The following is a 25,865-nucleotide window of genomic DNA, read 5'->3' as shown; positions in this document are numbered from 1 at the left end:
CCGCAAGGCGAGTGTTTGGCTTTGCATTTACTCCCTAAAGCACTCCTGCAGCAGTCATCTCATCCATGCATCTCATTATGGCGTGATTAATTAATGAATTAATTACAGCACGGTGCTGCTAGCTCCGGCTCGGCATCGAGTGGGGTGAGCAAGCAGCTTGGGGGGCTCCCGAGGGCTGCAAGGGAAACAGCTCCAATTCAGCCAGCATGCAGCTCTCACTCTTACAGCTATCCCGACTGCAGCAATGTCCTGCAGCCTGAAAACTTCTCTAGAACCTACTGGCAAGACGAGGAGTAAAGAAAAAAAAAGAAAAAGGAAAAATAAGAAGAAAAATCCTAAAAAGCAAATGCAAAGTCTGATAACAAAGATGAGTTCATTTGGAATCCAAGAAATAGGTGTGAAACAATAAAACCTTTATTTAAGAAAATTAATAAAGATTTTATTCATGGAAATGACTGGAGTCTGTTCTTCCCCTGATGACTATCAAACAAAATTAACTATGCCATTCTTCTCCCTTTAATGTGGTTGGTAGGGGTTACTTTAAAGGTTAATTTTTTGCCCCTTTACACATGGATTTCAGGTGGTTTACACAGAATAATCACAACTGGCATTTTACCATGTGACAGGCTCCTCACAGAAGCTGCCCAGAAAAATGTCCATCTCCTCTCCTCCGAGGGACAGAAGGAAGTGTGAATCCTCTGTCTGCAAACCATTAGTGCTCAGACTACCCAGTCAGAGTCACATTCTGCTGCCAATGTACTGCATGGTCTTAAGTAAGTCATTTATTATTGAAAAATTTGTATAAAATCACCACTGGGATGTGAGTTTCTCCTCTAAATCAGGTGTGGATGTGATGATTTACCTTCAAAACTTTCCTTTATGGCAGAGAAGTAGTCAAATGCTAATCCAAAAGATGCATAGGGAGGGAGAGCAGGGGAGAGAGCCTATAGGAGGGTAGAGGGGTGCAAAGGGGAGGCTCATCTTGTCCTTCTCTCTCATAGAATGATGGCACAGTTTAGGTTGTATGGGGCTTGGAGGTCTCCAGTCCAAACCCCACTCAACCATGGGTAAGTTTAAACTTAAAGCAGGTTGCTGAGGCTTGTCCAGTTGAGTTTTGGCTGTCCCAGAATGGAAAGTGCACAGCCTTGGTGGGCATTTTCTTCAGTTCTGAACCACTCTCATATTGCTCTTTTTTCCCCCATACTCAGTCAGAATTTCTTACTGTGGCTTGATGCAAATGCAGCTATCATCTTCCTCTGAAGCAGCAGCAGCCACACAGCAAGGCAGCAAAGCTCCATGCTCCAATACTGTCTTTCCTGAACCACCTCCCCAGATAACATAAGCCCTGGGAAGTCCAGTGTGCTGAAGGATGGTTATGTGTGACAGGGAAGTCTGGTCCTTCAGAGAGGCTGGGGATGCACAATAATCCTCTCAGATCAGTTCCAAGAGAGCACTCAAAGGCTTGTTTCCAACAAGGAACCCGAGACAGTTAGACCCTACCCCGGGGTGCCACCTGCTTCCTCATCCCTTTTGAGAATCCACTGGGCTCCTTGGCTGGAAGTCTCTTGGGAAAGAAACAGCATGACTTCATTCTCAAGAGGCTTGAACATTCTGCCTGGCTGTGGCCTTTACCAGCCTCAACTCTTTATAAAAAGTTACTGTTTACATACTGTAGTTAATTCCCTTTGCTCAGTTTCACAGCAAATACAACTTCTTGAATACTTGTTATGCCAACTCTGTGGATGCTGGATTTGCACGTAAGGGAAAAACACATGGATGGATGGTAGGTAAATTAAAAATGAGAGCTACTCAGCAGCTGCTCTGGACATATGTAGGCATTTCTGTGTGGTGTCTGTTTTTGCTGGCAAAACAGGAAACTGTGAACATACTAAAGGTTAAGAAAATGCACATGGATAGGGCATGATATTTTGAAGAGTGGCTTGACCTAAACCTGTGATTAAACAAAAAGGAAACAGCACTTGAAAACCAAGTAAAGGATCACTAAGATATTCAGGGACTTGGAGGGAGAAATCTGCTTTCACTTTTCTGGGCATTTTGCCTGTCAAATTATGAGCTTATTTGTGGTGCTAAATGCTTTGCTTGTGTCTCAGAAAAGTACAGGAACTGCTGGCTTTTTTTTTTTAGTGGAAGAGAGAAGTCGTTAATGATCCCAAAGGTTAAGGAACTGGCACAGTCAGAAGCCAGGACTCCTTTATTTATTCGTCAGCTGGGCTCTGTGTGGGCTCCCAACATGCAGAATTCCCCACTTGACTGCTTGCCTTCCCCAGAGGCTTCTCTGTGTTTGCCTGTGTGCACACACCGGCGTCACCCTGCGTATAAAGGAAGATTAGTTTGCAGTCAGAGATACTAGGCCAAAACTATAATATGGTTCAGCCATTGGCAGGTGTTCCAAACCAAACATGTTTGTTTGTTTGTTTATTTGAGGTAAACTAAACCCTGAATTTCACTATATACCAAATGGCTTCAGAGATGTTCAGTTTAAGCACAGGCTCTATGTTTATATGTCTGTATCTCCTAGATCTGTATAGAGGTGGTGTGGTCAGTGCCACAGACCACCCACCCCATCTTCCCCAATATGCCAGCAACAAATCCCAAGGGAGAGGCTCAGGAGTGAGAGACGACTGCCCACAGTTGTCCCTACAGAGGACCTTGGGTATCAGGGTCAGAGTTTATAGCACAAGAGATTCAGCTTCAGAAAGGGCTGTATGAAACTCAAAACTGAAGACATCCCTATTTAGCATTTTACTGTCTGTGAAGCCCCAGGATGCCCCAGGGCACTTGGAAAACCTCTTTCCAGATCATCAGGACCAGCCCTGATCCTCCTTAAAAAGCAAAGAGGAGTCCACTCCCGCTGCTCTTGTGTCACCTCTGTTTTGGCATGTGCAATGCCTGGAGCAGGTGGGAAGGCTCAGAAGAAGAACAGCTACTTCTCCCTTTCTGCCCTGTTTTTAACCTGCTGCTTCTGTTGAAGGGGGTCTCTCTCAAGTGTGAATGTGTGTGCAGTAACCCTGTGAAGGAGCTTAACCTCAGTCCTCCCATGCAAAATGGAGAAGATCTGCTGGACCAGGTCAACCACTGGTCTCCACTTTTCCAAGATTTTGTTAGAGGAGAGGTGAGTGCATCAGCTTACAAAATTCTATCTATTGAGAGCAGAAGGTATTACCTGCTTAGGCAATTGCTTAGGCAATTAGGTGTAATGAATTTTCCTCTACAGTGGTAACCAGAGAAATCAAGAATCAACTCTGCCTGATTTTCCATTCAAACTTCTCTCCAAGGAAGCACATGAGGGGAAAAATGGAGGAAATTATAGTAAATTTCATCCTAAGCATTGTAAGCCTTGCCCCTATACTTGTCTTGCCCCTTTCCATTTCTGTTTAATTTAAAATATTCATCCTTCAAATAAAAAAATAATAAAAATAAAAGGGGATATGGGGCAAACTCATTAAAAATACAGGTGAAATTTCAGTGCTTGTTTGTGGAACCAAGTACAGAAAATGAAAAGGTGTCTGGCAGAGAAAGAAATGCATTTATTGAGGTTTTGTGCTGTAGCAGTGCACGAAGGCCTTTAATGAGAGCATGTCCCAGTATGCTAAGTAGTCCTTATCTACAGGGGAAGTTACATTCCGTGACACCTTCTGAAATCTAAAGACACAGGGACAGAGCACAGTAGCTTCTCTTTTACCAGCAGGAAAAGTAATGCACCGAGAAGAGATCAGGCCTCATACCTCAAAGCTGAGAGTGGAACAACTTTAAAAATCTTGTTTAGTCTGGCTTACCCCCATGCTGCAGAGCTAGGAGCCCAGTACCCATTACATGCCAGCACCTAATTAGATGCCAGCTCGCACATCCTCTTGCATATATCACCCGTACACTGTACACCGGGACACGGAGTTTGCTATCTGAAAAGCCTCTAGCATTCAGTTTGTGCTAGATAAGTAATAATAGCATTAATGGACTAAAATATTAACATAAAAGACTAATTGTTGTAATTTCTTCTTTGTATGATTCCAGCTAACAGCATCTTCTTTTCTCGAAGGGAGACTGCTTTGAAAGGATCAAGAACAACTCTGCAGAAGTGGGAGGAAAGGACATTTATGTAACAATAAGCCTTTTCCTTTTTCCCCCTTAATTTTTTTCAGTTGGCTGCACAGTCTTCTCCCATCTTTTGCTAACATCTCTTAATAAAAACATTAAAAGGATAAGCGTAGGCAGCTCCATTTCCAGTGATAGGGTGGGTATAAGGCCAATGAGAATCTTCATTTCATAAAACCTCCCTGCTGAAATCTACCCTACCTCAGCATTTATCAACTTGTCTGCTTTATTGTCTAGTTAAAATGGAAATAGCCTATCTTCAGCTCTTAGTTATCAAGCCATGTGGGTGACAATGTCAACTGACACTGGTTTTCATAAGCTAAAAAAGCTGCCCTGGGGCAAGCAGCAGTGAGACCAATTAGATTTAGTGATTAATATTTCCTGCTTCAGAAATGATAAAGACACACATGCAGTTGAAATTAAACTTCGCTGGTGAAGATGAATTGAGAAAGTAGCTGAACAAACATCAGGTTTCTGAATGAAGGACCAGTGGCTCAATTCTTAAGTGGTATTTTCCATCAAGTTTTCTGGTTGTGTTATACAGAGCATTAAAAACTAGAAAACAGAGTTGCCAAATCTATTCCCTGAGCCATTGAAAAAAACCCAAGAAAACAAGAGGCAGGTCTGCTCTTAGTGCTTGCACAGTAATTGTTTGCATCACCTCCCGCCAAAAATTCTTCCTCTCTCCTTTCAGCTTGGATGTGTTCTTTAGGATTCCTGCAGCGTTCCCAGTGTGGCTCTGAGAAATATTGCACTCTCTTATCCTGTATTTTTATTCCTGTCACCCACCAGCAACTTTCATTTTGCTTTGCTTGCCTGGCCACCTGAAGGAAATGCTCACAGTCTTTCAAATGAGGCTCACAGTGTTTGACTGTGAAGGTGTTACATCAGTGCTAAACCAGTGCACCATCAAAATAGAGCAATCCAGCTAATGAACAGGCAAGTTCCACATGCTGGGTTCATGCTGGTGACTTTGGTATGCTAATGGTGGATATAACAGAGACTTTCACTGGCTTTACTGTCTCTTGTGCAGTTTTATTTTTGAATATTTACTCTCTAAAGATGTAAAAAGAGGAAAGGCCTTTCCTCCTGCCTCAACTTTCCTTGTATAAGGTGTTCTAGCTAAGAACTGTCATAGAGTGAAACATGCCTTTATTAGTGTATAAAACTGTCTTGTATCTTTCATGACACTTGGTTTTTCTTGGTCCTTGTGTAAGTGAGGAGGAATGTTGTGGCTCTCAGTGTCAAGTACTATTGACACTAAGTCAAGGGTGCCCTGCCATTTCTGGCTCAGAGTCCATTTCTTTTAAGCCAGATGTAGAAAAGCCTGGGGAACCATTGAAGTCTGATGGAACAACAGTGCCAGAAAAGTTAGTCTGTTCATACAGCTCAGCTTCTGGGGCTCCATGCTGTCCCCAAGCCACAGATGGGTGGAGAGCTACTGGATCTTGCCATGCAGGAGTCTCATGGAAAGTCAAAGCAGCAATCTCTCTTCTCCCAGGACAGAGGCTGTCAGAAGAACAGAGCTCTGAGTGAGCTGTTAGCTATTTGTTCTCCACAGAGTTTTGGATTCCAGGGTAACTCTGAGCAGTTCTATAGGGCTGTAGAACATCATTACCAGGAGCTAAGATGGTCTTACACAGGATGCTGACACTTCCTGAGTCAGAACTGTCTAATACAACAGAAAGCCAGGTCCAGCAGGAGCAGCTTGGAAACAAAGAAGCCTTTGAAGTGGTAGTGAGCAAGAGCAAGTGAGACACAGTCCAGGTGCCCGAAGAGGATAAAGAATCCTGCAAAATAATGAAAACTCTGAGAGTGAGAGAAAGGTCTGTCAGAACAGAAGGAAAGAGAGACCAGGCTCAGAAATAGGAAAAAAACAAGTCACTAAAAGCAGGTGACAAAGTGTTAGGAGGCAAAAGGGGCTGCGTAGGGCACTGAAATGAAAGAGACTGATTTATGGAACTTGAAAGCACAAGTAAAACATAAAAGCACAGAGACATTCCATCCCAGGTAACTCCACAGCTGAAGTTTTGAGGTTTCACGACACAAGGTGTAAAGTATTTGACCTGGTTATCAAGAAATGTTTTTAAAAATTCTCAGTCACTATCTTTTTCCAGAAGTCATCCCTATCAGTTTGAAATACAGGAGTGCTGTATATTTTTCAGGGTTTGTTTTGGCTTTTTCCTGGTATTCTATAATACCCAAATTTCACAGTGTTTCTTCAATAGTGCACTTTTTGGTGGGTAGATAGCCCATGAAGTGAGAGAATTAAATCATATTGCATCTAGTTGAGGCATGTAGCTGCTTGAAGTATTTACATTGCTCTGAAAGGGAGGAGATGATTAGAGAGGGATTGCATCATACAGACACATCTGACAAATTAATATATTAATGAACAAATTTTAAGTCTAGATCACAGGTCGCGACTTTCAAATGTGCTTGGTCTGCATTTGGACATGTAAAAAAGTGAGCAGATTTTTTCATGCTTCAAAACTTATCTCCAGAATGAGATGAAATGTTCATTTGTGAATGGTAAAGGTTTATGGTGAATCCTGAAGGTCACTGTAAATTAGAAAGCTGGATTCCTTTTCTCTCCATCATATGCTCTCAGTCCCTCTAATTTATACTCCCTCCCTGCAAAGGATTAGCAAATAGATTAATTTTATTTAAATGGGTTGTCAAAATGCAACACAGTCAGCTTCAGGTCACATGTTTCATCTCAAGAGCAGAAGCAGTCCATGCTGAGAGAAAGCCACACTACCAGTAGATCAGAGCTTTCAGTCAGGACCATGGGGATAGCTTTGATGACTTTACAGTTAGTCACTATTAATAAAAGTCTCTGTAAAACATCTCTCCTGCATCCCCACTCTCCCCTCTGCCTGCTACCTGTGGGCTCTGTCAATTCTGATATCTGACTGCTCTCACACTTCATCTGGATTAGGGAAAAAGAGAGTTTTTTGGGAGGGGTGCATGTATGCACACCTATGTGCATGCACACACAGCTCATGGCCCCTGAGCCTTCACCCGCCAAAAGCAGCTTTTCATTCTCAGCAGGACAAACCCACAGAGGAGCTCAGAAGTCATTGCTGTTAGACAGTAAAAGGGCCAGTTCAAATCTGTCACTCCATCAGAGCATGGTCTTCCCCCCGGTAAAGGTCACTTGGAGAGAAGATATGAAAGCAATTCAATACTTGAACTTAACCAAAAAGCCAAGCAACTTATTTACTATGCAGTGACCCTGCAGTGACCTCATCCACAACAGTTGCAGCTCCCACTGGTATCAGCTGGTGTCATGAGTACAGATGAAGAAAAAGTATTGCTGTTATAGGAGAATACATCAGGAACATTTCTGTGGCGGTTTAGTTTTACAAAACCTGTACACATCTTTCAATCACTTTTTATAAACATTAATAAAGTATTGTGTGGGACCTTGAAATATGTGCTTTTATTTCCATCCAGGCGTTTCTAATGTTATTTCTCAAGGCATAGCAAGTAAGGCACAGACACTAAAGACATGGAAGAGTTGTTCAAGCTGTGCTGTCTTTTACCTTGAACAGGAACGGCCACAGTGATGCTCTGAAATAAATTCCACTCTGAGCGACCATTTGCTTAAAAGTGAGGAATAAGCAATTTTTCTTTTCCTTTTCAAAACACTGGAGGCCAAAGGGACAATTTAGAGCTCCTCTTACACTTGATTTTTTCAGTTATTAAGAAAGCATCTAGTTCAGAAGGTAAAGAAAAAAACTGATGATCCACATCTCTCAAAGACACACTGTCGTTATCGGCATTGCAGAGCCACTGCATGAATCACTGTTTTGTGTCACTGCTTATACACAGCTGTGCTGTCACTATGAAGAATTTTTCTGCACATCGACATCCAAATCTGGATTAAAAGGGAAACCCAAACAAATTCATCTATTTCCTTCATGATTCACTCACTTGTCACCATCATGCCCGCAGTGCAGGGACAGAGAAGAAAGAGAGAAAAAATAAAGCCAGCAACCCCAAATTATGGAAAGTTAAGGTTGTTTCACAGCTAGAAAACAATCATGACATCTTGCTGGACTCTGGGGTTTGTAAAGCGAATTTTTAAAAATTATGATCCCTGGTTTTGCCCAAACGAAGTTTATATTTCTGGTATAAAATGACCAAACTGCCTGCCTGATGTAAAGAGCTATTTTCCTTCTTTTCTCTCCTTTCCTTCCCACCCCACATCATTTGACAGCACTTGCCTCCGGTGCCTCAACAGAAGCTATGACTGTGTCTTAATGAAAAAAGATGTATAAAATATTACCATAACCTCAGAGGCATGAGTAAAGCCCTTATTAGAATTCAGGACCTACAGCTGGAAGGGGGGCTCGGGCCGGCAGATAAAGTTAACTATTGTTAGCTCACAAGTGGCTCAGACTTCCTGGCAACTGCAGTGAATTACTCAGCCCTTTATGCAGGGTTTCAGAAACAGTTCACTGTTTCACAACAAAAAAGGCATTCAGGCCGGGAAAGATGGTCTCCCAGGGCTCTAGAAAGCTAGCTTTAAGCCAGTGAATGGACACTGGAGCCTCCTAAGTGAATGACCACTGTGGGAAAGGGTGGTGATGTCAGCCTGAATGCATTTCCAATGGTTTTGTCCCACTTTTCATTGCTTTTGCACTCTCCCTCACTCTTTTTCTCTGCCTCAAGCTGTCCCCTTCCTGTTCTTTTCAGGCCATTATATTAAAAGTTTAGAGCTCACATGCACACGGAGGGGAGGGCCCACTGCAGCATTGCTGCCATGGCAATGCTTCTCCGCACTTTTGTTTCACATTAAAAAAAATATTGGGGAGTATGGGCAGTGGGGGGAGCTGAAAAGGAGAAGAAAAAGGGAGAGGTGGAGGGACTAGAGAAGAGGGAGTGTCAGCATCCTGCAGCTCAGAGCTGGGGCTATGAGACTGGGTTGAGGGGAGAAAACTGGGAGCACAAGGAGGGGAACGGATGAAAGCAGCAGGGATTTGGGGTCCTTTGAAAAACAAATTTGTAATCCTTCACACTGCACATGTTTGAAAGGATCGGCACTTTTGAAGGCCTAGAGAAGAATTGGAATAATGTTCTTAGCTAAGCCCTCGGAAAGAACAGAGACGTGCTTTGGAAAACATACCCAATTACATAAGTTTATCAAAAGCTTTGAAAGGCTCCTCTGTCTATGACCAAAAGGGGGGAAAAACGGTGGAGAAGTGAAAGAGAGAGAAGGCTCCTAAGTGCATTTACCCATGGTAGTGGGAGAGCAGCAGCTAAGCTGACATACTTCAAACCGATGTGGCCCACCATCCCAGACCTCCCCGTTGTCAGCAGCATGCAAGATTCCAGCAACAAGCCCTGGAAAGTGCCTTTGCAAAAACCAGATGGACTTATAAATAACAAGGGAATAGGGAGCGAGGCACTCGATATGCACTCGCTCCTTGTAAATAAAACCACAAGTCCCCTGGCCAGCAACCCACCTGGTTTTCTTCCTGCTTTCCATGAAATACTTGCTATTCATACGGATAAATGTATGCAGGCTTGGCTAAGCCTGTCCTGAGGCAAAATTATAGGATAACAGCATTGCACGGAGATCGAGCATTACAGCTTAGCCCACACTAAGTTCTCAGTGTGCCAGGGCTTTTTGCTTTTAATGTGTCTAAGAATGCAGCTGTACGTGCTGCACACACAAGTGTGTGTTAGCAGCAATCCCCTCATGGATGCTTTCCTTCCGCCTGCCTGAGCTGCTACCCTGTTGCACCGAGATTATTTTGCTGATGCATAATTGGCACAAATTCCCAATCCTCCTGCAATAATTGTAGCAGAGACCAAGACAGTTTGATTTCCCATAAAACAGGTGAGAAGAGACTTCTGGCTTTACATAAACTGTCTTTTTATTCGTCCTTTCTGTTACTCACCCTCAGCCAGGCAACATTCCTGTGCAGACAGAGGTAAAAGCGCAGCGCACTCAATGTGCTGTAGTTTTGCCATAGGGTAAATTCACTAAGCTCAGCCCTGTACCCGCTATGAGGCTCACTTCAGTAAGTCTTCATCTGGTAAAACTTACAAACCTTGTCTACACTGTGTTTTCATTGTATAATAATTCTTGTGTATGGTAAAAGACACAGCTTTTTATGCTTAAAAAGGAAAGCTCTGTGGCTTTCTTGTACTAAACACAGGCTCCCTGTCTCAAGGCAGGATTTAGCAGGGAGGTACTTTCACCACATTAGCTGTCATCTGAATAAAACCAAATCAAAGCTTTATGCCATAGCTTAAGAGGGCAAACACAAACCCTACCTTTTTCAAAACTACCAACATGTTCAAAACCACCTGCCTCAAAATATGAGACTCCCTTTTTGACCAGATTAGGAGATCTGTGCACCAGAGCTCCTGAGATTCTTCTGGAAGTTCCTGTCATGAAGATGATCCACTAAGCATATTTCTAACCAATCCTATGAGATAAAGTGAGGGACATTTATTGCCCTGAGTCAGTATTTCCTCCTCCTTCTTTTGCTTAAAAAGACTCCAGCACCATATCTCGTTCTGCTTCCATTTAACAAGGGACCTCAGGTCTCAGATCTTGTCCATGTAGTAAAACCCAAAGACCAAGGAAAGCTTACGAGGCTGTGATTTCATGGGTGGTTTAGGCCAGTCTGTGGTTAAACTGCTGCCAAAGGGGCACTCAGCAATGCACACAAGTTGTGCCTTTGCTTGTGGAGGGTAAGTTTGTGATTCCTGATGGCAAGACAGTCTCTCCTTAGCCATCATTTGCTTCCTGGGCTGGTGCAGGCTGGTGCGAATAACATAAATATGAACATTCCGGTTCATTATAAACCAACTCACTGGCTTCAATAAACTTACACAGTGCCAACAGGAAGGTCCCTTAATACAGATTTCAGCCAAAATTAAAACCAGCAGGACTTATAATTGATGCAGGTGTTTCAGTATCATCAATCAGGTGGACATGCCCACTGAGAACTTATGTGGTCTCTGTGTCTACACAGCTGCAGGGACTTAGGTGGTATTTCTTTGACCCTGGTGCCATTTACCTAAATTGTTAATCCACTAAAGATAAATAGGTGTTAAGAAAAGCATCACTGGAATTTTGAACTGCCTGCCTGAGGTGTTTTCTCTCCTCAGCTTCCCTCCACTTAAATCTTCTGACTTCTCCATTTCATTAGTTTTATTCTGGACTACAACAGGTTTCAATGAACAATTTTAAAAAGATTTGTCAATGTAAAGAGTTGAAAAATTAAATTACTTTTCAGGGCTTTTTTATGTACTAAGGAAGAGAAAAAAATCAGAAAAACCTAAAGGGCATAGCTATTTTTCTTGGTCACCTCTAATTTCCTACTCTCGCTCTAAATATAATGGGCCAGGTGCTTCCAGGCCCTCTGGAGCCCCTAGAATCCTGATCCAAGGCCCTCCTCTGTCAGCCAGTCCTGGCTGAGGTGAGCCAAGCCCACACAGGAAGCAATGCTCTTTCTCAGGTAGAAACGCCTCTGAGGTGAAGCCATCCAGGACAGATCACCTAGAAAAACAGTTTCCACAAACCCCTACAGAAAAAATATTTTGCTCTGTTTAGAAGGCCCTTCTCTGTTCGAACAGCCTTGGGTTTTCCACATAACTGCTGCGATGGTGATGGTATTTCCACATAACAATTCCCTACCATGGCACTTAGGAAAACCTCTACTCTGTGAGGTGTCATCTGGTGCAGATGTACTACTCTGCCTCAAAGGCTCCAGAGATATTAATTTCATTTTGGAGGTAAATAGGTGACTAAGTAGAGGTTAATGTTTTGAAAATTTGAGTTACAACAAAATTTTTCACAGAACTTTTCTGCTATATAAAGTTTTAAATTTTATATTTTTACTCTTCAGTCTTGGTTTTAGATTAGAAAAAACACATGGAACTGTATCAAAAGCCTGCAGGACAGAAGGTCTCATCTGCTGCCAGCTCTGTTTGAAGGTTGTAAGTTGGTCTGTCTTGTCTGACACCAGGCTTCTGGTAAGCAACCAGCATGACGGTTTTCTTTCACTTATCGCAGAAAGGTTCATACCATTATGGAGTTCCAGTCATTTAAGACATTGGTCTAAGAAAGACAGAATGTCTCAGCTGAATTTTAAACAGCTCAGTGAAATAGCCCCCAAAGTTTGAGTTGGATAAAAGTCATAGGAAATAAACAGTTATGAAGGCAGAAGGCCAAAACAAGATTTAAAAGGCTTTTGAACTCTATCCAGACAAGATCAGGGGAAATTAAAGTGATTTTCTGAGAACTAGATCCTGGCAGGTATATTTTAAAGTAGTGTCTCCTGAAACCTTCCTTCTATGGTTCAATCTCTTACAGCTTTGCTGTGAATATGGTTAATGAGGTTTTGAAAATAAAATCTTTAGGATTATAATCTACTATCATTCCTTCTGGCACATTCCTGTCCTCTTGTATCTAAGTCCTTCACAGACACTGTTAAATTTATTCTGTCTCCCTCCCTTCCTTTACGCTCTGGGAGCTGAGGAAGCAGGCTTTCCTAATTTTCCATCAGGAGCTATTAAAACCTCCTTCTGGCAAAGATTAAGTCTCTGTCTGTTGTCTGCAGCTACCTTCACTTACAGAAACCTTTTCTCCCTCTCCCCTTCCTGGTTTTGGCTGTGGTGGAAAAGTTTGACTCCCCTCTAAGTCTTTCCTCCTTCCCTTTCTCATTCTCTGTCCTCTGCACAACACTCTAGCTGATACTTCTTTTCACCTCAACCTTTCTTGCCATCTCTTATCTCTCCAATTCCCCTCCATCAGCCTTGCCTCTAATCTTAACTCTGGATTCTCCTGGTTCTTTACATCTCAATCTTTCATCTGAGACGTCAGCCTCAGTATCAATGAGCTTTCTTGATCTTCAGCTTCGTGTGTTGTTCCCTCATGTTTTTACCACATTTATAGCTCCTTCATAACTCCTCTTGCCCATGGAAAGGACCATCCACTTTAATTCCTCTTAGCCAAACACAGCTCTCAGCCAAACACTGATGCTTCCCCTGCTCTTTCAGCTCATCTACCTGCCACAGATGCTTCACTTCATGACACAAACTCTTATAAGACCTTTCTGCACTTACTCCTCAGCAGTTTAGTCTCCTCTTACTCCTCTTTCATAGTAAGTCTTAGGGAAACAAAAAAAAAAAAGAAAAAATAATCTTGGCTCTGCTCCTCCACTCCCTGCTTTCTCATTACCCTCTCCTTTTCCTCTTCAGCTTTATTGAATATGCTTCTTGCAGTAAACATCAGAAATCCTTTCCTCCACTTGTACTGTAGACTCTTTCCAATACCTCTATAGCAGTCCACAAAAGAAAAGGTCCTTAATAATTGTCAAATATTTCACCCTTCTGGCTCTCTCAGGTGACTTCAACATACCTCAAATCCTATTCTCCCTTGACTTTTATGTCTCTTATCTCCTCAGTCTTCCACTTTTTTCTCTAGAAACTTCCCTTTTTTTATAAACTTCAACTCTCTGATACTATTCCTCAGATTGCCTTCTTTCCTGCTTCTTCCAAGTATACTTGGGTAATCCCAGCCACATCAATTTTTACAGTATTTTATGTTGTTTCTCAAAACAATCTGAGATGAAGATTTTTACTATTGTCGTCATTGGTGCTGCTGTGTTGGTGCTTTAATGTAAATTAAACTCTTTCAATAATCCAAATTCAGATTGATTTTTTTGTGGTAATGCAAGAATTATATCATTGAACTAAACCAGAAGTAGTATTTCTCTTGATTTCTCCTTCTTCTTCTAATCATTGTCCACACAGACAATACTCTGGATGCACAGAATTCCTTCATTAATTCCAGAATCTATGTTTATGGCTCTTTTCTTTCTGTTGGTCTATTTTTCTACCCTGTATATGTCTTGGTCTCCGGAAGTACCTCATTCCTTGTACAAATATCTCACTACCAAGTTAAGGTCTTGCTCCTCCTTGATCTTTCCATGGCACCAGGACTACTCCTGAAATGCTTGGCAGTTAATAGCTGATCATTGATTTAAGCGGGAAGTGAGAAACCGGAATATTTTATTGGATCTGGGCCATGGTCCTCCCTTAGGAGCTTTTATCCACATAAACTCAGAGTATCTGTGTAGAATGCAAAGGTATGGCTCTGCTTGAGAGATCTACAATACAAGTACTGACAGACAACGTCCAGTTCCATGTTATATGAACAGACAAGGAGAAGTTAAGTCAATTCTGCTCTCTCAAGAGAGAACTCTCTCAAGAGTTTGCTTCAAGTAGAGCAAACACCAGACTTCCTGCCTTGCCCCAGGGTGACACAGAGCAATGCAGTCCCTCTGGTTCTGGAAAACCGCTAACCAGCTGGCACTGTCACTCCATGGAGCAGTCTCCCATGGCTCCTACTTTAGAGCCTCCCCATGCCCAGGGCAGGGTGTGCAGAATAAAGCAACCAAGGACCTATTCCTGAGGCACACTGGAGCTGGCTGATATGATTTCATATTAGAAACCCTAAATTCATCTGAAAACACAGCATCACCAGCATTACAAAATACTATTTGCATGGAATTTGGCTGGAAGATGATGACATGTCACTCTGCAGTTATTGAGAGTGCCCTGAGCACCATGCTGTAGCCTAGCTTTGACTGGGTGGGTATGAAAGCACTGCCCATTGCTGCTCAAAATCGAATTGTGTCACTGTGCAAAAAGTAATTGAAGGGCAGAAGGGGAGTGGCTTATGGTTTGTTTTTCTTTTATGGGTGGTACTAAATTGGGGAATCCTGATCTGAGATAGGAGCAATTTACTGGAAACAGCAACAAGGTAAGAAAACTAACAGTAACAACAATATGCTAGTCACAAAAATGTACAAAAAGAGGGTGATTTACATACAAAATGCTCACCAAACCTGGGATGAAAAAAAATGGTGGACAGACCCTTTGCCCACCATGCTTTCCCTTGACCGTAAAGGGATGCCCTTTGTTCCTGAAAGCAAAAGAGTCACTTTCCCCTCAGCTCCTGGCAATGACTTAAGATGATATGGAATAATATTAGAATCTTGGCCACACCCACACAGCTCCAGGCTCTGCCTCCACATAACCACAAAAAATTAACCTTGGCCAAAAGCAGACACTCTTTTGTTTACTATTTTATGTCTGACTGATATTCTGTTAGTTTTATCACAGCCTTATTGTACAATAAAAGCATTTTATATTTTGATTGGTAACAACAATCAACATTATTTATTTGTTATATTTATTTGGGTTTTTCCGTGAAAGCTGTAAAAAGTTTAAACATTAAAGAAAATCAGTCCATGTTTCACTGCTGAGAGTGGATTTTTGCATGGTAAATGCATTAGAAGCATCTAGAGAAAGCACTTGGCCTCATTCTCTAGGTATTGGAGTTTCTTTATTTTTATGTAATTTGGTGACGATCTGGAAACACCAAGAGCTGAGGTTTCAAATATGTGTGGTTTCAGACTCATCTCAGGATTTAGGTAACTTTCTCAGTTATCTGAGAGTATCTCAGAGTATCAGAATGGTAAATGAAACCAGTTAGACCTTTTGATGGTCATCATCTCTGAAACCATTGCGTCATTTAGACTTCAAATGTCATGTCGCACTCTTAATTAAAAAAAAAAAAACATTAAAACCAACATAAAATTTACTCCTGTGACAGAACCCTATTCTTCAGAGAACCTTCCAAGGGAAAGATTCAGAAGTCATAAACATGGTTCCAGAAGGGATGGATGAGATCCTAAATTCCCTTTACATTATTCCATCCTTCTATTTAAAAAAATGCAGATCTTTTTCCTCATCTGAGAAAGTAGGGTCACCCATCTCTTTCTCTCCATGTCCTTTGTACTCCTGCCAAAATCAAAGAAAAGGAACAGGAGAGGTAGAGACTGAAAAGAATCTATCCTGAGAGGGGGACAGAAGGGTGGGAGGTAAGACCGGGCAGGTATGACTTGTTTACTCTCTGGCATATTAATCAGGTGCAAACTCAAAAAGACACAGAGAAATGAAAAATCATGAGAAAAACACTATAAATAGATTACCTCAGAAAGTAAATTTAGAACTATTTTCAATCAGCAGGACCATGAACTATCAGACATATGGAATCTTCTTGGGCACTGCAGAGAAAGAAAAGCATCCACGTTCTGCGCCGCAATGCACACTACCAACCACATTTGACTGACCAACCCTCTCAGCAGAGTGAGAATATCATGTCACTTACATGCTCATAGCAACCTTTTCAAACAGGGCAATATAAATAATTGTGGCAACAAATAGATGCATGGATAGACAGACAGATGAATGCCTCATGTCTTTAGAATTAATTACAAATTTGGATAAAGAAGCAATTGCCTGTACAGGTGAGTTCGTAGGCTGCCTGTGGGGTGGAGAAAACTTTTCCTTGCTGCTTGCTGAAAACCCCCACCAAACCAATTAACCAAATAAACAGAAAAACCCCACTTTTTAATTATTCCTTAAGGAACACATAAAACCAGCTTTGATTAGAGGCAAGCCAAATGCAGTTAAGCAAGGTGTATAATATGAAGAAAAAAAATGTACTTCTCTTTATGCTGACATAATTAACATTGCCTATTAACCAGGACAGCAATATATTCAGGAAAAAACAAGACAGAATCTTTTATACAACAAAAAACAACTTGTGAAAATGAGCCACAGGTGAGATAGGAGAAAACAAAATCCAAGCTGTGACTATAATATTTAATACTGAAATTTACATCTTACAATGTTGGAAAAACCATTACACTTATTGGTGTGAAAGGCCCAAGGAAGACAATGACAGCAAAATGACACGTGATCCTCGTGAGTCCCATGCTGAGGTTTGAAATTTAATGCTTCAGAACACACATTTGCTTGAGACCCAAGGGATCTATGCACTGGAAATGGAGTTTCATGTGATGAAAGACAAGTAGACCAGTCATGGTTTATGAAGAAGTGCAGGGAGCAGAAATGCATTTCGTGGACATCTGATGAAGGCCTCCACTTTAAATCCTTCAGACTCAATGGGGCAGAGAAAGTCCCTTGTCTGGTGCGAGCAAAGAACTGGTGGTGCTGAGGGAGTGAAGTAGCCATTCATCACTGTGGCACGGGAGAAGTTGTTTGAAGGATGAGAAAAGCCCTCCCAAGCACCCCAGCCCAGGCAGTAATTATGTCAGGCATTTGACCCACTGAAACCACTGTTAGCTTCTAACAGAGGCACAGTTGTACAGCCAAACATTCACAATCTTAGTCATGTTTAAACAGCTTCCAGTAAAGATGACACAGGTCTATTAAGGAATTTGCACATTCCCTTGGGAATTGATGGGTTTCTTTTGAGTCTTTATCCTCAGCCTTGGCTGCCAACTTCATCTTTACAGTTCTTATCCCTTATTTCCCCTGAGAATCTAATAAATGGAATATTGTCCCCAGAGATATGATTTTTGTTACTAGAGGAAATATGGCTTAGTGAGGGTTGACTGGCTTATGCTGTGAATTTCCTAAATGGTTGATTTGAATATGTATATTTAAAAAGTTGGCCATGAACAACCTTCATTTGGGGTAGAAAGGAAACACTGTTCTCCAATTTTTTCCTGTTAAAAAAAAAAAAAAGTCATACAAAATTTATTATCAATCCCAAAGAGCTGATGTATCACGTTCTCTTTCCTTTAGAATTTCTTTGTGTAACTCTTTGTATATGATCCAGGAATGTTGGGAGAATAAAATTGTTCTTCGTCACACAGGAACCAATCCTGTCAGGTCAGGCATTCTGTTTGGCTCTGAGGCTGCCTGATGCCACTGAAGTCAACAGTTATCATCATTTGCAGCAATGGCAGGCAGTGTCAGGTCCTTCTCTTACTTGGCATTCTGCAGCTCTGGCTCAGAACTATAAATAAAGTGCCTTATCCTATGGGCAGTGAACTAGCACTGCTGCTGGGACCAGTGAGTAGTGGTACCAGCTGGAGCCCAGCTGGTACCACTTTCCAACCCCTTTCCCAGGCTGGAAAGAGGTAACTCAGGGACAGCCTCCACCCCTTCCCCTCCCTCTCTCTCACACACACAGACCAGAAAAAGGTGACAAAGGCATTGTTGTCAATCTGTTGATTGGATAATTTTAATTCTTAAGAGCTGGAACCACTAAAATGAACTATTTAAAATCAAAAAGGATCCATAAGACTTTTACGAGATTTTTTTTCAACTACTGCTCTATCATCACCAAATAACTTCATAGTACTTGGTTGAAATCAGTGGAATTATGGCAGCATGAAATGTAAATGTATCTGGTGGTGAATCAAGTCTTTCAGAAATAAAGCTCAAAACCAGGGGTGTAGGAGATACCACAAATCCGACTTAACAGGAGTGGACCAGAGACAGAAGTAAACACAGTCCTTGTCATTTTCTAGGTCAAGGCATGGTGATAACTGTGGTAGCAATTTGTTCTCCATTTCATACTCTGGTATTTTATAACAAAATGAAACTAATTAAATTAGTCACTAACTATGTTCCTATGATTTTTTGGAAGTGAGTTCTGTTTACAACCTTTACCTGACATCAGAGACCTTTTAAGGTGTTTCAAACAAGATTTCAAGTAGGTAGACTGATTTTGCTCCTTCCCCTTCTCAGGCTTCAGCACTCTTATTTTGGCAGCATCTTTTTGTTTTCTAGTAGAATTCAAGAAAATGCTGCTTACAAAATCATAGTGGAAATTAGCACATCTTGTGTATATTTTGAGAAACCAAGCTTACTCTGTATCATCTACTTGATCCTACATGTTTTGGCTAGTCTTTATTGGTCACCTGAATTGTGCCCTGGGCATGCACAAGTAGACAGTCACATTTTTCCTGCAATACTGCATTGCATTCAGAATAATATTGTGTCCAGTTCCCCAAAGACATCTTTATGATGTTTTAATTAAATCCTGACCCCGCAGCCGTGAGGTGTTGATGAGGATTTCTGTTATGCAACAGAAGAGTTACGACTGTGGCACTGTGGGAGCAACACCACCAGCTGTCCTTTGGCAGCCAAATGCAGGTTCAAGGGGAAAAAGTTGTGAAAAAGCTATCAGATAAGAACTCCACTTTTTAAATGACCAGCCCATGCAGCTGTGGTGAGTGGGCTTCTCCTAAGTGTTCTCCTGAGAGTAGGGGCTTACTTAACTCAACCATTGCCAACCCAGCCTCTTCCCCGAGCAGAGTCTGTTTTTTGCTCCTACAATTTCCTTCATACAAGCTGAGCATTACCACTGAACATCTCTAGAGTCAGGAAAAATTGAAGGCTTATATCTATTCCCTAGCTCAATGCTTAACCAAAGCCTTCTGTTATCCCTGCTCCCACTCTTTCTCCACAACCATGGAGTATACAACACTGAAGGCAGAGATCATGCAGACAGAGCTTTAAACCAGACAGCTTGTATTCCCCTAAAGGGTGAAGTTGATGTAGCATGGATCTGTGTGAGTTGCTTCAGTACCTCCAGCCTAAAGTGCAACCCATGCCTTGCTGCATTCTGCTGCAGCTGCATGGGCATCCCTCAAGCTTGGTATTGCAATGCTAGTTTATCTGTGCTACCTATTGTAGTAAGGTAAATGACTACTAATGAATGTGGCGTGCTCTTGTAGGGACATGGTTTAGGCATGGACTTGGTAGTGTTTTATTTATGTTTGGGCTCCATGTTCTTTAGACTTTTTTCCAACATAAATGACTCTATCTTATGATTCTATATTGCACAGAAGCCACTGAGGCATAAACCAGTCTTCACATTTCTCTGCATGCCCCTTATCACCACCATCAAAACCCCATTGCTCACTGTGTCTTGTGTTGCTGAAGCATCCTTAGCAATTTATCTGCCCTGGAAGATGTGGGATTTGGATGCAATGGCAAACAGATCCCAGCTAGAGACTGATGAAAGATCTGAGATCAGCAACAAGATCTTCAGAACAAGCAAAGAAGGTGCTGAAGGTGAAGGTCCCATGGGCTGGGATTTTACAAAAGACCCTGAGCAATTTGTGAATGCTAAATTTCATTGTGTCCTGTGAGACAAGCACCAGGAGAGAAAGAACTTGGTAAAATGTCAAGCATGAGTAGAGACCTGATAAGACTCCTTCTATGAAATTAATTTGGAATAACTTTGGGTTTCATTTCAGTGCAGAGAGAAGATTAGGGTCAGGGTTTTTTTATCTTCTTCTAAAGTGATGCTGTTATTCCTTCTTCATTTCTATAATAAACTTCTATGGATTGTAATCAAATAATCACCTTCAGGATTCAGTTTCATTGCCTAAATCAAATGCATCATCTTTACTCCAATTTCGGAGAGCATTACAGCTATGTGTAGTAGTCCAGACCCTTCTTAAAAAAAAAAGGCAGTAATTTAATTTAACAGCAAGGCTTTTTTCCATCAAAAGGATAGATAAATCACCATTATCAAAGTTAGTCCTAATTACAGTATATGGCATAAAAAATTCTATAAATACTAATGCCTATGCTGAGCTTTGGAACTTGCTATCTCCCACTGGATGTATGTACCTCAAAAAAAAAGCATTAGTAGTAACTCTGGAAGAGGAACTGGAACATTATCATACCTCAGGCACAGTCCTTTCCCATCACCTTAGTGAGTTCCAATTTGATATTCTTTGTACCTAAAAAGGTTCACCCTCACAGCTCCCTCTTCTGAGGAAAGACACTTAGCCATCTTGCCTAATAATAAGTTTATGAGCAGTCCTATGTTACGGAGGCCACCAGAATGTCACTTAGGTACGAAGTGTCTTTTGAGGTGAAGCCATGAACTCCACCATTGACAATGACATAGCCAGCATATGTAACCTCCTCATGAATGGAGAAAGTAGGGAAAAATGAATGAGGTTTAGCTTTTATCCCTGCTGGAAAGTTTTCTCCCTTGATTTTCCATCACACATATCAAGACAGTTTTGAAGGAAGAAACACGAAGTAGTGTTTTGTATTATCATGTAAGATAAAAGCCCTTAAGAGGTAGTTTGAAGAGTTGAGGCAGGTGTGCAGTTCCCTTGCTTCAGGGTCTCTGGCTCAAATCAAGTTCACTGTGGTCAGAGTTTGTGCCCTTGTGAGGTGCTCTAAGTGAAGGTCCTAAATACTTCTGTGTTCAGCTGGGAGGGCCTACAGGGCCAGCTTTTGCATGTGAGAAAAGTATACTGTAATATCTGGGCCACTCACTTAAGAGTTGGATTTGGTGATCCTTGGGGGTCCCTTCCAACTCAGAACATTCTGTGATCCTAATTGATTCTGTGATCTATGCATTGATCAGGTGGCTCCTCCACTCTGGCAGACAGATTTAAGAGTTTCCTGAGAGTGTCAACAAAGGCTCCACATGTGTTTGGCAGCGCCCAGACTAAAATGCCTGACAGCTTTCATCCCTGTTCTGTTTGACTTTGTGTGGGACAAGCTCTCTGTCTTGTTTAAGCCTCCAAACATAGTGCAGTGTGTTTAGGCCATAGTCATTCACTCAGTGCACACACCTTATATCATAGCAGCCTACTGCATTGGGAATGGAAGAAGTCTGATCCAATAACACTGTTCCCATTTTGTAGGAGAAGGACCTTAATACTTCCATACACTGAAATCTAAAATGCTCACAGAGCCCTGAGGACAAAGCATCAGATGTCATCAAGAGGAACACAGGCTGCCATGCACAATTTCAATATCTAGCATTTATTCAATTTCTTTCTCTTTCTTTTCTTGTGCCTTGTGGGCACCCTTTTTTTGTCTTTCTGTTAATAAGCTGTGTTTTTTTTTACTTTCACCCCCTGGTATCCATTTCTCTCATTGGTAAAAGAAAAGGGAATTATTGAAGCCCTTTCTGCTTAGAGGAAATGCTCATTCCAGGGCATTTTCTCCTGAAACTTGTCTCAAAATCAAGACACATGCTTTATGAAGTACCCTGGCTTTACTAAATCTGCCAGTACTACTCTGGCACCACTGTAGAAATTGCCTCTGCAAACAAAAAGCTCATGTTATATTGGCCATCCTGAGCTGGTAACTTTCAAGGTTTGTCCGTGTTTCCAGCACTGGACAGGGGAAAGTAACTTGCTTATATATCATTCAGTTCAAACCTTCATGAGGCTGTTCTTTTTATACTGCTTCTGTTCAGAATGAATTTGGTGCTTTCAAACTTGGGCATTAATTTTTTCCTAATAAGATATCATCATAAAACATGCAATTTAGTGCTTCGTTTCTTCCAATTTCCATATAGGAATCCGACTCTGCTAAATTTGAGCTTCAGTCCCCCTGGCCCTTCATGTAACTCGTGCTATAGACTATGAAGGGTTACCGACCCATAGCAAATAAATTAATAAGCTTGCATAATTATATTTGGGTCATTTTATTTCAGACCGTGAAATCAAAATCTCTGTTCACATTAGTGCAGGAATTGCTCTAACTAGCCATTGGGGCTCCCTTGATATACCATCTGCAAATGCAGCAGACTGGCACCTGCTGGACCAAAGAATCCATGCTCATAGATTGCATGCATGTTTTTTTTTCCATTACCTTTTCTGGGCATCAGCTTTGAATCCTATTTCTGTCCATTTCCTGTCTCAAAAGAGTAATTCTGCTTTACAGCACGATCTTTGTCTTTTGTAGTCAACAGTTGCTGAAAAGTCTCACATCGCTACCAGGTAGGTCAGATTACTTGGCCTCCAGCTGTCTTGGGGTGCAGTGCAGAATGTATTGGCACAGCCATCAGAGAGGACTCTTAGAAAGCCTGGGAAGTAGGGCTGTGCTTCTCATGGGAAAATGTGTCATAGCACTGTCGCTGATTCCATTTCTCTTGGCCTCCTATGCATCCTCTGCTAAAAGGACACAGTCTTTATGACAGCTTGAGTCTTTGGAGGTTCTTACTTGGCTCCTCTTGGCTCCATTTCACCTCATGATCACTTTAAGGAGGAGGCCTGAGAAAGTTCTGCATCTTGGATTGCTGCTGTTCCCAGGGATCTAACTGAGCTTGAAAAATAGTTCTAACTTCTATACCTTGTAATGTGATTACACAGCATAAGGTTGGTAAGGTTAACATCTGAGTTACTGTGATCATCACTATAGACACCTTGGGATCCATCATGGAGACATGTCCATTACACACAGCATGGAGACATGAAGAGGGATCTTCCTGCTTCTGCTGGAAGGGCCAAAACAGAACCAGAACCGTCATTCCATGTATTTCACCACTGCAGAGACTCACAGAACACTATTTCTGCCCATAACAAACAACAACGTGGACAGCCTGTCAAGTGACTGACCACCTGGCGTCTCTTGAAAAAACAGCTGCACGGAGCTGTCTTGTGAGGTGGGCCAGCTGCCATCCACAGCTGGATGTGAATTACCCACAGACACCATGGTGAGGAGGAGGAGGAGCATGAGAGGATTTTAGTTGAGAAAATAGAATTGGAATGTACTCCAGAATGGGAGATTAGTTCACTGCATTACTTACAATATATTAGTCAAATAACAGCAGAGACAAGCATCTAGAGCTGGACGGAGTTCATAAAGTTAGCAGGGCTACTGAGGAATATCTATGAGTAACAGGGCAACTTTTAGACACTGAGTTAATTCATGGTGGCTATAACATGTGGCAGACCTGACCCAGCCTCTACATAATAAGTCTCAAAAACAGTGGCTTCTGGATGGTAACAGGATGCACCAAAGGAAAGATCATGTTGTATGTACCCTGTGCTGATATACTTTTCCTAAGCATCTGCTGGATAGCCCTGTCAGCCTTGTACACTGAGCTAGATGGCCCTCTAATCTAGGAAGAGAGTTCTCATGTCCTTCTAAAGGAGGATCTATGGGGAGATAGGTTATGGTAGCAGAAAAATTACATCTTTCCCAGCTCCTTTATGGCCGAAATGCCTAAATTCTCCCCTCAGTAAGCTTATGAAGTTCCCACCCACTGCAGTACAACTTGTATTTGAATAGCTGAGGGTAGAACTTCTGGAATTCACATTTCTATAAGTTTAATATAACCTGAAAAGAGTTTACCTGTCTGGAATTTTGAATGCAGCTGTTTCATATGAGGGTGATTTTTAGCAGACGCAGCCGTTTTATACTTACAAAGTTAGCAATGATTTTGGCACAGGATATTTTGTGTGCAAGAAAGCCACTGAAAGAAAATATTAATCAGAAATGAAAGTAAATCTAAGTAGAAATGAAAGCAGCCGCCAGCTTCTAGCACTGCATTCCAAAAGTTTAATTGTGTAGCCATCAGGCTTTTAAACTTAAACCATACAGTGTTTGGCAAGAGAAAAAACAGAAACAACAACAAAAGAAAACCCCACCGCACTTTTTGTCACATTAAGGGACGCACAAAAAGATGATTTTGTAATTTTAGTGATGACTTCCTTTGCAAATCCTTTTCATTTGTGTCCAGCCCTTCCAAGTACTGCACGCGGGGGATGCCAGGTCCATTGCAGATGTGGTGGACCAGCCAACAGGGGGCAGCCAGAGGACAGGAATGAGCATCAGAGACCGACACCCCTTCATTGGAGAGCCCAGAAAAGCAACAGTCAATCGCCCTACCAGCAGACCTAGCTGGTCTCCAGACTGATTCATTAGACAGACACCTCCCTCTCTGTCTCATCGTTTCGTTATGACACAGGAAGATGTCAGCCTTTCATGGGACAAAAGGACATTCTCAGGAATGCAAAGGACTGAAATATCATCTCATACCCTGGCATGCTTCCAGGACACCAAGGATGTGCGGTCTCCTTAATCACAAGTCCTTTTTTGGTCCTGCTGCATTTTAAGAGACTAGTCTGACTCAAAGACGATATCAAGTTCGCCTAAAGTAGCCTGGAGGATTTGCATTTGAAAGCCATCCAGTCCAAGCTTTACCAAACTAGCTTTTCTGAAATTAAAAACAGAAAGAAGGGAAGAAGGGTCTTTCTTGACACTGCTTTTTTTTTTTTTTTTTTCCTTTGATTCTCTGCTTTGCCCTTGGGAGAGAACACTGCTTTCTGCCTCCATTATAATGTTTTTAGAAGGTATGCTCCTTTTATTTGGGCAAAGTCATTAAGCAGACTACCAAAAGGACAGACACAAGCTATTTTGGAAGGCTGCTTTCACCCTGAGGATGTAGTCATATAAGTGTACCTCTGCTTCATAGCACTGTTCCTACACCAAAAGCCAGTGTTCATGGAGGATCAAATTAAACTGGGCAGCTTGGCATTGTAACTGGTCTTAAGACCTAGCGGCTGGTTGGTCGCTGGGTCTTAAAGGAGTTTATTGCTGTGGCGTAGGTTTGCCAGAGCATAAAATTAGAGGCCTTATAAGTAAGGATTTCTCACAGGATCCTATACCTGTGGTGGACTCTGGAGCCAAACATAACCAGCTCTGACTTTCATCTCACACGTGGGATGGCTATAAATAAACGAGAGATTACTCTCCTCCCTGTGAAACAAGAGAAATGAGGAAAGGTATGTTACCCGATGAAATCACTACAGCCGAATCTTTTCAAAATGCTGCTACTGAACTCACACTACTGTCATTTCTTCTTGGCTGCCTCGACTTTCTAGAGCCCTTTTTCAATGATTTCCTACTCTTGAATTTTAAACTCAAGTCTTCTACCTCTGTTTATGAGGTACAGTGAAGTTTTTCTCACATCCGCAGGACCTCCCTTCTTTAACAGTTGCATCCACCCTCATTGTTCCTTTCAAGGCACTTTATCTATTCACCCATTCTTGTCTACTTCTCTTTTATCAGCCGCAATTTTCATGTAATTTTATATTCTTAAGCAAAAAGATTTTCCCATTTCT

The 25,865-nt window shown here is 41.8% G+C and overlaps 1 long non-coding RNA gene across 2 annotated transcripts in view; it reads right to left on the bottom strand.

Annotated features, from left to right (window-relative positions):
• LOC121358642 overlaps positions 1–25,865 on the bottom strand; it is a 93,331-nt gene that overhangs the window by 10,274 nt on the left and 57,192 nt on the right. The window lies entirely within an intron of this gene.

The sequence above is a fragment of the Pyrgilauda ruficollis genome, unplaced genomic scaffold (assembly GCF_017590135.1).
Source record: "Pyrgilauda ruficollis isolate IOZ18807 unplaced genomic scaffold, ASM1759013v1 scaffold4, whole genome shotgun sequence".
Classification (NCBI taxonomy): Eukaryota; Metazoa; Chordata; class Aves; order Passeriformes; family Passeridae; genus Pyrgilauda; species Pyrgilauda ruficollis.
The sequence above is the reverse complement of the archived record's forward strand: the minus strand, read 5'-3'. Positions and strand labels throughout refer to the sequence as shown.